General features: G+C 42.4%; 1 long non-coding RNA gene across 1 annotated transcript; it reads right to left on the bottom strand.

Moving 5' to 3' along the window:
- Nucleotides 1–246: 246 nt before the first annotated feature.
- On the bottom strand, nucleotides 247–4,648 carry LOC127785266 (uncharacterized). The gene is made up of 5 exons (XR_008019690.1): nucleotides 4,446–4,648; nucleotides 3,992–4,129; nucleotides 2,504–2,950; nucleotides 1,799–1,894; nucleotides 247–584 (listed from the first exon to the last, which is right to left on the bottom strand). It is a non-coding gene; the product is annotated as an uncharacterized LOC127785266 (long non-coding RNA).
- Nucleotides 4,649–16,098: the final 11,450 nt, after the last annotated feature.

The following is a 16,098-nucleotide window of genomic DNA, read 5'->3' on the forward strand; positions in this document are numbered from 1 at the left end:
GCATTACTACTGCAATCCCAAGTTAGCTTGTGTTAATCTTATAATAAATGACTGTTAGCTCCTCCCCGAGTATAATAAATGGCTTGCTGACTGCTGAGTAGTAGCACTCCGTACTCCACAAGTACAGTTATTAAAGCAATCTCGTTGCCACGTGGCTCATCGGGTTTCGCCGGAAAGAGCCTCCTGCCTCGCGCGTGCGATAGTGTGACGTTCGTAAAATAAAAAGATAAATAAATAGGCCCATGGGCCACTGCAAAATTAATAGCCCGTGTATAGATATGGATGGAAATATCAGTGGGGAAATAAGTGCACTTTGGGTACCTCAAATTTGTGGCCGAGTTCCTAAACCGAAACTACCTGATACAACGCGTCTCTCAACTCTAAAAACCATTGACATGCTGTGTGGATGGTTAGACTTGGTCCTCGTTCCACATGGTGTTGACGTGACATTAGAATCAAGATTAAAAAATTTAAAAACTAAAATAAAATATATGGACCGAAATAAAAATATATTAGCGTATATGAAAAAAAGGGGTATCTTTCACCTCAATTATTAATAACGGGAGGATTAGAAACTCTTCTTCCTGGCACGTAAAACAAAACATATATTAGCATATGATTAATTTAGTACTAGCTTAAAAAACTTTAAAATATAGACCAATATAATTTTTTTACAGTAATTTTCCTATAGATTTTTTTTTTCAAAAAACACTTTATTTAGCACTTTGAAAAAAGTACACGGGAAATGAATATAGTCAAATAAATAATGGGTGGAAAGACCATTACCCAACAAAGATAGCGAGCTAATCAACATGTCTTAAAAAATGCTGCAAATGGGAGAAGTCATTCCTAACACATTTCATAAATAGCCATATTGAAATAGAGTATAAGGTATACCACACCTTTCCATGAAAACGGCCATCCTCCATGTTCAATGGAATATGGCCGTGTTTAGTTTCACAGCCAAAATTTTTATAAGTATACGGACACACATTAAAAATATTAAACGTAGATTAATAACAAAACAAATTATAGATTTCGCCTGTATACTGCGAGATGAATTTATTAAGCCTAATTAATCCGTCATTAGCAAATGTTTACTGTAGCACCACATTGTCAAATCATGACGTAATTTACATGCAAACTATGCAATTGATTTTTTTCGTCCATATTTAATGCTCCATACATGTGTCTAAACATTTGATGACGTAGTTTTTGAAAGTTTGAAGGGAACTAAACACTGCCTATCTCACCATTACTGTAATAGAGCATCCCTAGACTTGATCTATTGCCATACCAGCATACCTACAGGGTCCATCATAAAAGCTCCCATCACTGAAGGTCATGTGACCCTGTAATTGTTACCAAAAAACTATTACTATTCAAGAAGGTTAGCTATTTAGGCCTTGTTTAGTTCACAGAACAAAAACTTTTCACCCATGACATCGAATGTTCGGACACATACATGGGGTATTAAATGTGGACAAAATAAAAAACATATTACACAGTTTGCGTGTAGATTACGAGACGAATCTTTTAAAATTAATTGCGCAATGATTTAACAATGTGGTGCTACAATAAACATATACTAATGACGGATTAATTAGGCTTAATAAATTCGTCTCGCAGTTTCTAGGCGGAATCTGTAATTTGTTTTGTTATTAGACAACGTTTAATACTTCAAATGTGTGTCCGTATATCCGATGAGACATTCCAAAATAAAAATTTTTGCCATCTAAACTGGGCCTTAATTCACTGCCAAGCCAAATGGAAGAGCACTTAGTTTAAATGGTTTCACCTTTCCTTCAGGGACCCCTCCCTATGTAAATTCCTCCTCCAAGCTGTTTTTCAACTATGGGGCTCCACGTATTCTCCAGCTCTCTCTCTCTGCATCCTACATGGAAACAAATAGGTCATATATGTAAAACAACACAAGCATGCTAATAATTTTAGAGAAACCGGAGGTCATGTATGCCAACTCTCTTGTGTGTTACTAACAGTATATTATACCAGCACACATGGTTCTAGCAAAAAGACCCAACCGCACTGTGGACTGGGAGAAAAAAGAGAGGTCATTTCACTCATCCGAAACGCAAGTTTAATGTGTCTATTCAGGTTGGTCAATAGCTCATGAACCAGATAAAGAAGCAAGTATTAGCACAATGGCCCTGGTCTATCTCCCAGATTAATAACTAAATAGAAAGCCCATCTCGCACAGGAAACAAATAATGATAATGAGCCAGCTGTGAGGGAGGCTGAAAAACATGATGAGTTGTTGAAGTGGACAATAGGAGGCCGGCTTTGCAGCAGAATAATCCAATTTCGGATTAGTAAACTTCGATGGAATGCAGAATTATAGCTAAATTGTGAGCGTTAAATCTTCAATGTCGTCATTGGGGAGTACTGTCCATACAGAGGAAAAAACAATCCCATCAAGGTAACCCTTAATCCCCACAGATTGAAAAATGATAAACCAATATATAGAAAATCAAGAGAGACTAACAAGCATCAGTGCAGCGGTGCAGCCCAATTAGCAACTGATCCGCGCTTTCGAGATATATCCACTCTCCCCTCTAAAAATGCCACTACAGAGCTGTGCATTTCCGCTACTTTCTCCAAGCCAGTGTCAGAAAACGATACTCCAAAAGCAGCATGTCCAGAAGCTGCAGATGTGCAACTGGAACTGCTATGTTTTTTTGCCGGGTCGGCCGACCAATTTCATTAAGATTAGGAAGAAATGGAACTGCTATGTGCTTCAGGTCGCGTATCTCCACCACACTGAACTCCAAGTCTCCAAGAGATTTCACACCAACTGGAAGAGTGATAATATTGATGCCATTGTTTTGAGGGCCTCCATCTGACGTCATATGCACTTTAGCCCATAATCGAGCAATGTCAGAACCAGGGGAAGTGCTCCAGAACTTACGCTCCTGCTCTGAACATAAAAGTCCTGCCGATGAACCATCAAGTTCAAAAAGAAATACAAGCATACAAACAAAAATATGGAGAACATGTTCATACTTATAGAAAATTTTACCCCCTTCATTATACTATTTGCTAATTTCCTCACCGGGTTCATACTTAGCCTCTTGAGATTCTATGTGTATTTTCTCTTTAGATTCCCTAAGACAATTGCAATAAGTATTGCTTGGTTCATAACACCCTACATTATTTCTGACTTACCAATACAAGAAGGAAACTTACTACATCCATTACCTCTCAGATATCATAATTTCTATTTCCTCAGGAAATAAATTATTAACAGCAGCATTGGTAAAAGCACTGGAAAGTTGTGGGAATTCCTTCTCTGCCAAACGCAATCCACTGCCAGGCAGTTTACCTTATGAATGCTTCAAAATAGCTTGTTTCTGTTCAGGCATATCTCCTCCCATAACAGAGGATCTAAAAGGATTTTTTTTTCTCGAAAACGCATGAGGAGTGCGCTTCATTTCATTAAGAAGAAGAAGAAATATATACAACTGAGAGAACCAAAAGGACCTCTCATCAGTGCTGTTTCTGGAAAAAAAAATTGGAGCAGATTTTCACTCACACGTGTTAGCAGTGATCACCAACTAATGAGCAAGGCACAAGTAGAGCAGTTGCATTTATCTTTCTATGTATAACTGACAGATACGGCAAATTCTAACAGATATTTTTTTGAATTATATATAATGATTTGTACCTTAAGAGATTAAACTTTAGACTCGTAATATTTTTATAACAGCTTCCTTCTTTTAAGGATACAAATGCTATTTATTAACATATTCACAGGTTATTAGTACTATCCCCATCAGGTAGTCAAGAAATTCCTTTGCAATCATAGTGTAGTATATTGACTTGAAAGATTGGATGAATGGCATAAAATCAGCAGAGCATGATACAGTATACACAAGTAGAAAGGTTATATGAATAGATGTAGACATGTACTGTAGTGAACAACCAAGGCATTAAAACCAGCAAGCCAACCATTCGAATTTTTGCAAGGGCTTACCTTGCGGTTAAGAGAGAAACTACTATCAGTTTTGGCTCTAAATCAGGTTCACAGTTTATAATATCTTCGGCGAAGCCTGTAACTCGGCAGAAGATGTGCAAAGTGGAGATCATATCATTTTCAGAAAATATTCGAGATCTGGTAATGGAGAGAAAAAACACATTATTCAGATCCTATACAGAAAAAGGTATATAGACAGAACAATGATTAAACACATAAAATGAATGCACAAAGAGCTTACTTTACAAGCAGGAATAGGATTTCTGACTATAAAAACTAATTAAAGTTAACTCTAGAGACTAGAGCAGAAGGGCTCAGAAGACAGGTGAAAATTTCACATGCTTGAGATCTACTCATACTTTTTTTTTTCGAACGGCTGGTCAGAATCAGTGGCGGATCTAGGATTTACGATATGAGTGGTCTGATTAAAATTTTTTTTGCTCAAATAACTTACAATGGGTAGTCTTCCCCTGGATATGTGGAAGACGGTCAATGTCATAAACCGGCGGAGATGGTGGCGGTGGTGGTGAGACATCTTCCTCAACGGCTTGTTCTTAAGTACCGCAAACAGGGAAAGGCCATTTAGAAGCATTATTCTTTACTGCATGTTTTCAAAAAAGAGATGCAATATATCCATTTTTCTTCATGTTTCAGCAATCTTCAATCTACAATATATGTAGTATTATAATTTAATATAGTACTATAATCTATACAATTAAACAATAGACACGGCAGATCACTTGAAGCTAGTTGCTTATCTCTTCTGTTTTCTCGTCTAAGACTCTAAGTCATCCTGCAATGGTGATAGAAGGCATAAACTTTAGGTCTTTAGGAACCAAGTTAATTAAAAAACGATGCTTACAATAGTCAAATAGGAGAACTGAGATAAGTACTGCTTACAATCAGTTGATTCAGATCAGCCTAGTGCCTGGCCTAGACCCTAGTGTGCTGTGTGCAGATCGTCTTCTGCCCGGCGGGCCGAGGGCGGCTGGGCGGCGTCGGCCGTCGGACGTCTGTGGCGATCGGCGGTCGCGGACGTCGCAGGCCAACGGTGGCGGGCTGGCGGCGACGCGCGCGGCGCTCCTGCCGGCCGGTCGGGCGGTGGCGACCGACCCTAGTAGTCCGGAGCACCAGAGCGGCTCCAGCCTCCACTTGGTGCCTTGATCTCCACTCGACGGAGGACGGGAGGGCGAGACGCAGTCGCAGACGGGAGGCGGAGGCGGAGTCGGAGAGACGGGAGACGCGGTCGCGGCGACTGCGATGCGAGGCCGAGTTGCGCCGCCCACCTGACGCCTGGGAGTCCGCGCGAAGAGCGCGCCGTCCCACGACCCCACCCCACGTTGCGAAGCCGAAGCGCCGTCATCGCGTTTTTCATTTTACTTTTTCTAACTTCCGAGAGCAGGTACAATAGCAAACCTATAAGAGCATCTCTAGCAATAGCTCCTATTTTAGAGTCCCTAAAAGTTAAATGAGGGCTACCCCCATTTCCTTAGAACTCTAAAAATGGTTGTAACTCCAGCAACAACCTCTATTTCTTAGTCCCTATTTCTTTTTCTCCTCTATTTCATCTTATAATCCATCTTTTATGTTTAGTTTAATACCACAATAATGTAAATATTAATATTTCCAACGCATAGAATTTAATCATATTTAAATTAATAATTTCAAACAACACAATTTAAATTGAAATTTGATTTTTTTTTGTGATATCACATTGATATGTGCATATACATACACTAGTGTGAGTGCATGGATGACTCGCTAGAATGCTCGATCAGTGCATCTGTTGCGGCTGGTAGCAGTAGCAGTTCATCCATCCTACAATCAATATCTAATGATATACACGCATATATGGATGCATATAATCATATATGACGGCATTGCATGCATATATATATATGCAAGGAGATGTAGTAGTAGCTCCTTCTAGATCAGCCAGATACAATCTCAGTTGGCCATTGGCAGCAGATGGTTGTTGACACTTAACAGGAACCAAACGGCGTCTCATCAATATGCGAAAAAATCCATACATACGTGCATCCATACAGGTGACCAATACTATAGCAGGGACATGGCCGGATTAGAGCAGAATCACCCGCAAGACGGGCGACGGTGTGCAAGCGATCGCGCGGGAAGGAGCACGCGTCGTGGAAACATCCCCTCGCGTCAAAGAAAACTGGATAGGGGCTGAGGATAGAGCCCCCAGGCCTAGGGGCTGTGGGAGGGAATTTGGGAGCCTTCCTATTTTGGGGTCTTAAGTAAGGGCTCTGTTGGACTTTATTTTTTAGTCTCAACCTCTCAAAGTTGTTTAAGGTCTATGTTTAGGGGCTTTACTGGAGATGCTCTAAGAGCAGGTAGTTGTTTAGGAGCAAGTTTAATAGTATAGCTAACTACTAGCTCCAATTCATTTATAGCCAATCTAATAACTCATTCATACAATAGTTATATACTACACTATTAATACCTAGTCCCACCTATCACACACACTGCGTCTTGGAGTCTGTGCTATAGCTGGCTACAAATCTGTAGCCCGCTGCTCTTCTCTCTCCTTATTTATCTTCTTAAAATATATTTGCAGCTGTCTTATAGCCTGCTATTGTACATGCTCTAAGCGGGCGATAATCTATACACGGTGGCAAAAGTTATGATCAGGAGAAGAAATCAGTGGAGAGAGAGTGAAAGTGGGCGACTAATTTATCGCCGACGACACACGGGCTCCAACGCATGCAAAGCAGCTCCGGATGAGTTTCTACTGGCCACATGGTTGTGAGGTGGGGTCCATGTGAAACCATGCAAAAACAGAGGTCTGTCAGCAGCTAAAAAAGTAGATTAAAATATCGAAAAGTAATACATGCAATTTTATGGATAGAATAGCTAATAGCTCATTACTGTGCATGTTATCTTTACTAGTTAATTGTATCGCTGATGTGGATGTTTTTGGAGCCAACCGTAGGCTATACTATTGATCTTGCTCTAAGCCAGCTATAACCACATATAGAGAAGAAAAAAGAAGAGAGAAGAAAGCGGGCTATAGATTTCTAGCTGGCTGTAACACGGATTTTAAGACGTTATGTGTGTGAGTAGGACCGGGTATTAATGATGTAGTATATTTTTATAGGTAACTATTGTATGAATAGGCTATTAGATTAGCTATAGATGATTTTGAGCCAACAGTTGGCTATACTATTGAACTCGCTCTGATATATTTATATATGGGATTCGATCACTACTTTTTATGCGGTCCCAAGACCACCTCGTAGATCCCCTAATGGTCAGAATTAACTGGCGTTATATTGATAGAAGGGGGTTAATATAAAAAAAGCCAAGAGCCAGAAAAGCAAGCAAAAAAAGAAAAGAATTGTACATGTCTACATGCAAATAAGCTTGCACGTAGCTCTCCTAACTCCTCATGGTAACATTCCCCCGATATGTTTAGCGCCAGTTATACTCCGCCAACCTAAGTCCTTTTGGATGTGACTAACCATCTAATGTGCCGTCGCCTCCTTGTGGCCATACTTATGTTCTCATATAAAACTTTCAACATCATAGCCAAAAGATGTTACATAAATGACCGCTTGAGACGCAAAGCACAATTGTTACAAAAGAAGTTGAAAGTACACAGCAAAAAGAATTATGTTCAAATTCGACCCCATTATAGCTACTACCTCCGTCCTAAAATATTAGCATTTTTAGCTATTCATAACTATTCATAGCTAAAAATAATTGTTAGATAAAAATATTTATATTTTAAGACGGAGGGAGTAGTTTGTAATGAAGACACTAAACTTCAAGGACACTAGGAGAGTACTATTCGATATCAGGCCTGAGCTCTCTATATTTTGAATGAATGCAACTAAATTAGAATCCTTCAAGTTTTGGAGTTTACGTGTCACATGCATTGTGGATATCTCAAGAAACATTAGTGTTAAAAGGCCATAAATGTCAGAGGAACTCTTCTAACTAATTGGTGGAATATTTGGTTGGAAAGAAATAGAAGAATTTTCCAAAACTCTTCCTGTTCAGAGATTGAAGTATCTTATTTTATCAAGCAAGCTATTGATATGCGCAGCTTAGCCTTTAAACCCTCATGAATTGTTTTTAGCTTTTCCTGCAGCTGTAATTCTGTTTCCATTTCTTTGCTTGTAACCTGAACCTCTGTGCTACTTTGTAATTTTCAAGGGTCATAAATCTCCAAGGGTCTGTCTCTTATATATGTAGTGTTTGTCGTTCTGATCGCTGTATTATGAATATATTTCAACATTGTTGCTTACTCTCCTTGGATGTATAATTGGCCACATTAAGAGTGAATTGCATAATTGGCCACTTTTTTTTTTACGTAACTTTCACTTTAGAACACCACCATTTATTGCCTTTGATTTATTTTGGATCCTGTTCTTGCTCCATCAGTTTAGAGAAGGCTAATAATATAGCCGGCCTGTTAGCTATAAGAGCAGTACAATAGCAGGCTATAAGCCAGCTGCAAACATATTTTAAGGAGATAAATAAGGAGAGAGAATGGCAGCGGGCTACAGATTTGTAGCCAGCTACAGCACGGACTCCAAGATACAGTGTGTATATGACAGGTGGGACCAGATATTAATAGTGTAGTATGTAACTATTGTATGAATGAACTATTAGATTGGCTATAGATGAATTAGAGCTAGTAGTTGGCTATACTATTAAATTTGCTCTAAGGTTCTTTGTAGTCTTCTATCAGTCTACCCATATAATAGTTAGCTCTTTACAATTAATATAGGATTCACTTATCCATCTCACAGAGTTTTTTGGTTATTGTATCCAAGCCGGCCATAAGTTTACAGTCTGCTTCTCCTCTCTCTCCTCTCTTCTCTTTTCCACCTCAACATTTATCCGGTTTATAGCCTAGTATTATACTTTGCTCTTAACAATGCGTCAACACCAAGCCGCTGCCAGATCTTCTTCCCCGCCTGGCGCCTCGTACGGCCTCACCGGTCACCCAGAAAACCGTCTCGCCCAAACTTTCTGCAAAACCGCACCCTATCGTTGTCATCTTTCGCAGCACTAGTCGCCGCCGTTGGCCCGTTGCCCATGCCTCAGCTCTAGCTCGACATCAAGTTCTTCATCATCAACCTCTGTTTGGCAAAGCTACCAAGAATCCAAGATGCTCACGTGCAGCTGCAGATTGATGCACGAGCTTCGGCATGGCGGCAAGCACCTGACCCGGCCTCCGCGGCCCCCAGCGGAACGTGATCCTCTAATGTATTACCCCTAATTTTAAGAGGATGATATATGGAGCCCATAGCTAGTGGATCCACATGTCAGCCACGCACGCCAGAAGGCAGTACGTCAGAGGAGCCTCTCCGCCTCGAGCCCTCCACTCAATCATCATGAACAAGACAAACGATTCCTTAATTAAAATTCCATTAGGACAGTTCCAACCTATAACACTGGACATAGTTTTCATAAATTTCGCATCATCAAGAAACTAGTACTAGACACTACTCTTCTAATGCAAACACCACTATTCCATACTTCAATTTAATGCTACTTATCTCACATGATGTCTTGCATGTTGGGTAGAAACCATGTCTCATGCAAGATATAGTTTCCTTCTTTTTTCTCATTTATTCACTTGCCACATTGTTTTTTATACTAGGTGACAACTTATCCATGGTTTCCTTCTCCACGGTGTCACCGCTGCCGATTAATTGGGAACTAGCACACATCACCAGCCTAATCTCTTCTCTCCATTTTCCTCGCCGTGGCCCTGGATCTTTTTCTCCTTTGCTTCTCACTGGCAGTTGGCCACCGGTCCAAGTTGCAACTATTTAATAACAAAAACCGGTGTAAAGTGATAAGTTTTGCAAAACATAGCCAAAACAGCAACAGGGTAATAAAAACTACTTCAAAGTGAAATTTACTCTTGTTGAGATTATAGGCATATAATGATTTAATCTATTCCATAAATAAATCATGACATTACAGATGAAAAAGAACGCATCATTAGATCTACACATGTAAGCTACACAGTATAACATGAACAGATCAAATATGCGCAACATATTGAACACGTACCGAGGTGACGGAAAGACCGGCTGCTTGGTCGAAACTTTTCGCAGGCGTCTACGAAGGCACGAAACACGCGAGCGAAGAGGAAGGCGAGCCGTCGCGAACGAACAGGGAGCAGTCGCGCGAAGCGCTTCCCAAAAACCTTATTGCCGCCTTCTCCCGGTGTAGGACGTCGAAGGCAGAGGTTCCGGAGACCTGCTCTCCCGATCGCCGGTGCACGCCGGCGAGCGAGATGGAGTAGTCTACGAGCGACGGTGCAGTACAGAGTAGGAGGCAAACCCTAGATTGATTTCGCGTGTGTTCCGTGAAGACGGCAGGTCGGTTTATATAGAGAAGGGTCGCTTGATCAGGGCGCCCGCACGATCTCTACTGCGCGTAACCGAACCGGATAAGTCGCGCGTAACTTAGCCGGACTCCACGCCGTTTGCACGCACCGAATTTTTCGGAACGTTTCCAAAACAAAAACGAATCCGAATTTGCAGCAAAACAAAACTGCAAAAGGAGGCTGCATCTGCGCAAGGGTGAGAAGCCAATTTTTCGGACCATTCGACGCGTACGTCGTGCACGCGCGCCGCCTGCCCTGCCCTGCCCATGCCAGGCGAGGCGAGGCGAGCGAGCGCGCGCGTGTGTTTCCCCTCTTCTCTCCACCACACATGCTTCAAGTGGCTAGGAGGGCATCCTCCCTTTTAAGGAGGTCCCCCTCTCCTAGAATAAGCAAGGTGGTACTAAACTCCACATGCATGCCATCCCATGAGGTGGGCTTTTGTGATTTTTCAAAGAATTAATCTTCGAGTGGGCTAAGGCCCATTCATTAATTCCAACAATCCCCCACCAAATCTCAAAATCCCACTGAGATTTGCCTTTTCCAATGTACTGTTTAGATACCAGCGGTTCGATGGAGACCGATTAAGGTTGAACATCCACCTAGAACTCCAAGCTACACTTACTCACAACTTGAACAATGGACTACGCCTTGAATTGCAAGTCTTGTGCAAGCAAGTTTCACTCAAAGTCTTATCTGGTACTAGACCGTCTGTAGACTACCCCTCGGGTGGAGCGTATAAGTCATACTCCTAGGTCTTTAGTAAGCTTCCTAGAAGATTCACCCAAAATCTTCATAGACTGCGACCAACAGTCAAGCTCACAAAGGTGAGTTCTTTCAAGAATGCTCCGCAGGACAACATCTTAAGGCATAGCCAACCTGCCTTGCAGCTCACGAGAGTACATGCATCTTCACTTGGAGAGGGTATATATTGGTACTCTCCTCTAGTTTACTAATGATTTGTTCTTCCCAGGATCTAATTCACGGGATCTCCGATCACATAGACTGGGTTACCACCATAGTATAACTCACATAGGTCTCAAACCCATCTCCTTCGATGCATTGTCTATCACATTTCGTGATAGTCCCTTCGTGAAGGGATCTGCCAGGTTTCTCGCTGTTTGGATGTAATCCAACGTTATAACTCCGGAGTTTCTTAATTTCCTGACAGACTTCAATCGTCTTTTCACATGTCTAGACGATTTCATATTATCCTTAGAACTATTCACTTTGACAATTACCGTTTGATTGTCACAGTTCATAAGGATAGCCGGCACTGGTTTTTCAACAATAGGCAGATCCATTAATAGATCACGCAGCCATTCTGCCTCAACAGTAGCAGTATCCAGTGCCGTCAGCTCTGCTTCCATGGTTGACCTCGTCAAAATGGTCTGTTTGCAAGACCTCCATGAAACAGCACCACCACCCAGTGTGAAGATATATCCACTAGTGGCTTTGATCTCATCCACATCAGAGATCCAGTTAGAATCACTATAACCCTCTAGTACCGCAGGATACCCAGTATAGTGAAGCCCCAATTCCACAGTACCTTTCAGATAGCGCATTACTCGCTCAAGCGCACGCCAGTGATCATCTCCTGGATTAGAGGTAAATCGGCTCAACTTGCTCACAGCAAAGGAGATATCAGGCCTAGTTGCACTAGCCAGGTACATCAACGAGCCAATGATTTGGGAGTATTCCAGTTGATTCCTAGCAATTCTCTTGTTCTTGCGAAGCAATAAGCTAGGATCATAAGGTGTTGGAGAAGGCTTACTATCAATGTAGCCAAAGCGATTCAAAATCTTCTCCACATAATGAGACTGCAAGAGTGTAATCCCATTCTCACCTCTAATTAACTTAATGTTTAAGATAACATCAGCTACTCCCAAATCCTTCATATCAAAATTTTGAGACAAGAATAATTTAACCTCATTTATCACCTCAAGGTTTGTCCCAAATATCAGTATGTCGTCAACATACAAGCACAAAATAACTCCCTCACCCCCACCATGGCGATAGTACACACATTTATCTGCCTCATTGAGTGCAAAGCCTGCAGATGTCAATGTTTTGTCAAATTTCTCGTGCCATTGCTTAGGAGCTTGTTTCAGACCATACAAAGACTTCAACAATTTGCACACTTTGCCTTCTTGACCTTCAACTATAAACCCATCAGGTTGATCCATATAGATCTCCTCATCCAGCTCTCCATTAAGAAAAGCTGTCTTAACGTCCATTTGATGAACGAGAAGACCATGTGAGGCTGCTAGGGAAAGTAGCACACGAATTGTGGTCAATCTAGCAACAGGTGAGTAAGTGTCAAAGAAATCTTCGCCTTCTTTCTGAGTATAGCCCTTAGCAACAAGCCGAGCCTTGTACTTTTTAATAGTACCGTCAGGCCTAAGCTTCTTCTTGAACACCCACTTGCACCCCACAGGTTTACACCCATAGGGTCGCTCTGTCACCTCCCAAGTCCCGTTAGCGATAATGGAATCCATTTCACTACGGACAGCCTCCTTCCAGTAGTCTGCATCAGGAGATGCATATGCTTCTGAAATTGTCTTAGGAGTGTCATCCACGAGGTACACAGTGAAATCATCACCAAAAGAGTTAGCCGTCCTTTGTCTCTTACTCCTTCGAGGAGCTTCATTGACATCCTCCTCAGAGACATGTTCATGTGTATGTTCAGTTTGTTCTGGTTGTGTGATTGAACTGGGAATTATTTCATAGGGTTGGTTCGAACCACTATGTGTATCCTTCATTGGGAAAAAGCTCTCAAAGAAGGTAGCATCACGAGATTCCATAATTGTACCAACATGCATGTCCGGTACCTCGGATTTAACTATTAAAAATCTATAGGCAATGCTATGATGAGCATATCCCAGAAAGACACAGTCCACAGTCTTGGGTCCAAGTTTGCGCTTTTTCGTTATTGGTACATTGACTTTCGCCAAGCACCCCCATGTGCGCAAATAAGAAAGTGATGGTTTTCTCCCAATCCATATCTCATATGGTGTTTTGTCCTTATTTCTGTTAGGAACTCTGTTTAACACATGATTTGAGGTCAACAATGCCTCCCCCCACCATGCCTTAGGCAGTCCCGCGGTGTCCAACATGGCATTCACCAAGTCAGTCAGTGTGCGGTTCTTCCTTTCAGCAATCCCCTTAGACTCGGGAGAATAGGGAGGCGTCCTCTCATGTATGATGCCATGTTCCTCACAGAATAAGTCAAACTCGTTCGAGAAAAACTCTCCACCACGATCAGACCTAAGCCTTTTTATCTTTCTGTCAAGTTAATTTTCAACTTCTGCCTTATAAATTTTAAAATAGTCTAGAGCCTCGTCTTTCGTTTTCAACAAATACACATAGCAAAATTTAGTAGCATCATCAATCAACGTCATGAAATATCGTTTTCCACCCTTCGTCAACACCCCATTCATTTCACAAAGATCTGAATGTAGGAGTTCTAGTGGTGCCAAGTTTCTCTCCTCGGCAGCCTTGTGAGGCTTGCGAGGTTGCTTCGATTGCACACAACTATGGCACTTAGAACCTTTGACAATGAAAAACTTAGGAATTAAACACATGCTGGAAAGCCGAGACATCAAGCCAAAATTAATATGACATAAACGTGAGTGCCAAACATTAGCCTCATCATCCACACTGCCACAAATATGGTTCACAGACTTATTGCAGAAATCAGAAAGGGAAAAGCGGAACAGGCCTCCGCACTCATAACCTTTACCAATAAATATCCATGTTTAGACACGACTACTTTATTAGACTCAAAAACCAACTTAAATCCGTCTCTAGTCAGACGGGAGCCACTAACAAGATTCCTGTCGATAGAAGGGACATGCTGCACGTTCTTCAGCTGCACGATCTTTCCCGAAGTAAACTTCAGATCTACCGTGCCAACACCATGAACAGAAGCATGTGACCCATTCCCCATTAGGACGGTGGAACCCCGTGCGACCTGATAAGAAGAAAACAATGAGATGTCAGCACAAACATGTACATTGGCCCCAGTGTCAACCCACCAATTAGTAGACTGATTAACTGAAAAAACAGTAGGTAGATTACCATACCCGCTTCCATCTCCAGTGTTGCCAATAGTCACATTAGCAGACTTAGAAGTCTGCCCTGCAGGTGCCTTCATCCCCTTGCGCTGTGGACACTTCCTAGCCAGATGACCAACTTGGCCACACACAAAGCAAGTCCTCTCATCCTGATTAGGATTGTTGTTGTTCTTCTTCTGCTTCTTGAAGTTGGTGGTCTGCTGAGCTTTGTATTTTCCCTTGCTCTTGTTCTGGGCCTTGTGCACAACATTGGCACTGGACTGCCCACCATCGCCCTTAGACGCGGCATCCTTTTCCCGAGCTTTCTCCTCAACATCAAGAGACGCTATCAACCCCTCAACGGAGTATTCCTGTCTCTTGTGTTTGAGTGCAGTACCGAAACTTCTCCAAGATGGAGGTAATTTCGCAATAATGCACCCGGCCACAAATTTGTCGGGTAAGACACACTTAAGGAGTTCGAGTTCCTTAGCCATGGTTTGTATCTTATGAGCCTGTTCGACCACAGAACGGTTGTCAGCCATCTTGTAGTCATGAAACTGCTCCATGATATACAGATCATTGCTAGCATCAGTAGCACCGAATTTAGTATCCAGTGCATCCCACAACTCCTTAGCGTCGGTCATATGCATATACACCTCGACCAGACGATCGCCAAGAACGCTAAGAATGCATCCCACAAAGAGAGTAGTGGCTTCCTCGAATTGCTTCTGCTGTTCAGCAGTAAGAACTCCTTCAGGTTTGCCAGTACTCACCCAGAAGCATTTCATAGCTGTCAGCCACAGAGTGACCCTGATCTGCCATCTCTTAAAATGCGCACCGGTGAATTTATCCGGCCTCAGTGCATCGGCAAAACCAGCCATAGTAAAATCACAGTGCCTATAATAAGGTTTTTGGATTGTTGAGATTATAGGCATATAATGATTTAATCTATTCCATAAATAAATCATGACATTACAGATGAAAACTAGCATGAACGCATCATTAGATCTACACATGTAAGCTACACAGTATAACATGAACAGATCAAATATGCGCAACATATTGAACACGTACCGAGGTGACGGAAAGACCGGCTGCTTGGTCGAAACTTTTCGCAGGCGTCTACGAAGGCACGAAACACGCGAGCGAAGAGGAAGGCGAGCCGTCGCGAACGAACAGGGAGCAGTCGCGCGAAGCGCTTCCCAAAAACCTTATTGCCGCCTTCTCCCGGTGTAGGACATCGAAGGCAGAGGTTCCGGAGACCTGCTCTCCCGATCGCCGGTGCACGCCGGCGAGCGAGACGGAGTAGTCTACGAGCGACGGTGCAGTACAGAGTAGGAGGCAAACCCTAGATTGATTTCACGTGTGTTCCGTGAAGACGGCAGGTCGGTTTATATAGAGAAGGGTCGCTTGATCAGGGCGCCCGCACGATCTCTACTGCGCGTAACCGAACCGGATAAGTCGCGCGTAACTTATCCGGACTCCACGCCATTTGCACGCACCGAATTTTTCGGAACGTTTCCAAAACAAAAACGAATCCGAATTTGCAGCAAAACAAAACTGCAAAAGGAGGCTGCATCTGCGCAAGGGTGAGAAGCCAATTTTTCGGACCATTCGGCGAGCCAATTTTTCGGACCATTCGGCGAGGTGAGCGAGCGCGCGCGTGTGTTTCCCCTCTTCTC

This window comes from Oryza glaberrima, chromosome 9 (genome assembly GCF_000147395.1).
Source record: "Oryza glaberrima chromosome 9, OglaRS2, whole genome shotgun sequence".
NCBI lineage: Eukaryota > Viridiplantae > Streptophyta > Magnoliopsida > Poales > Poaceae > Oryza > Oryza glaberrima.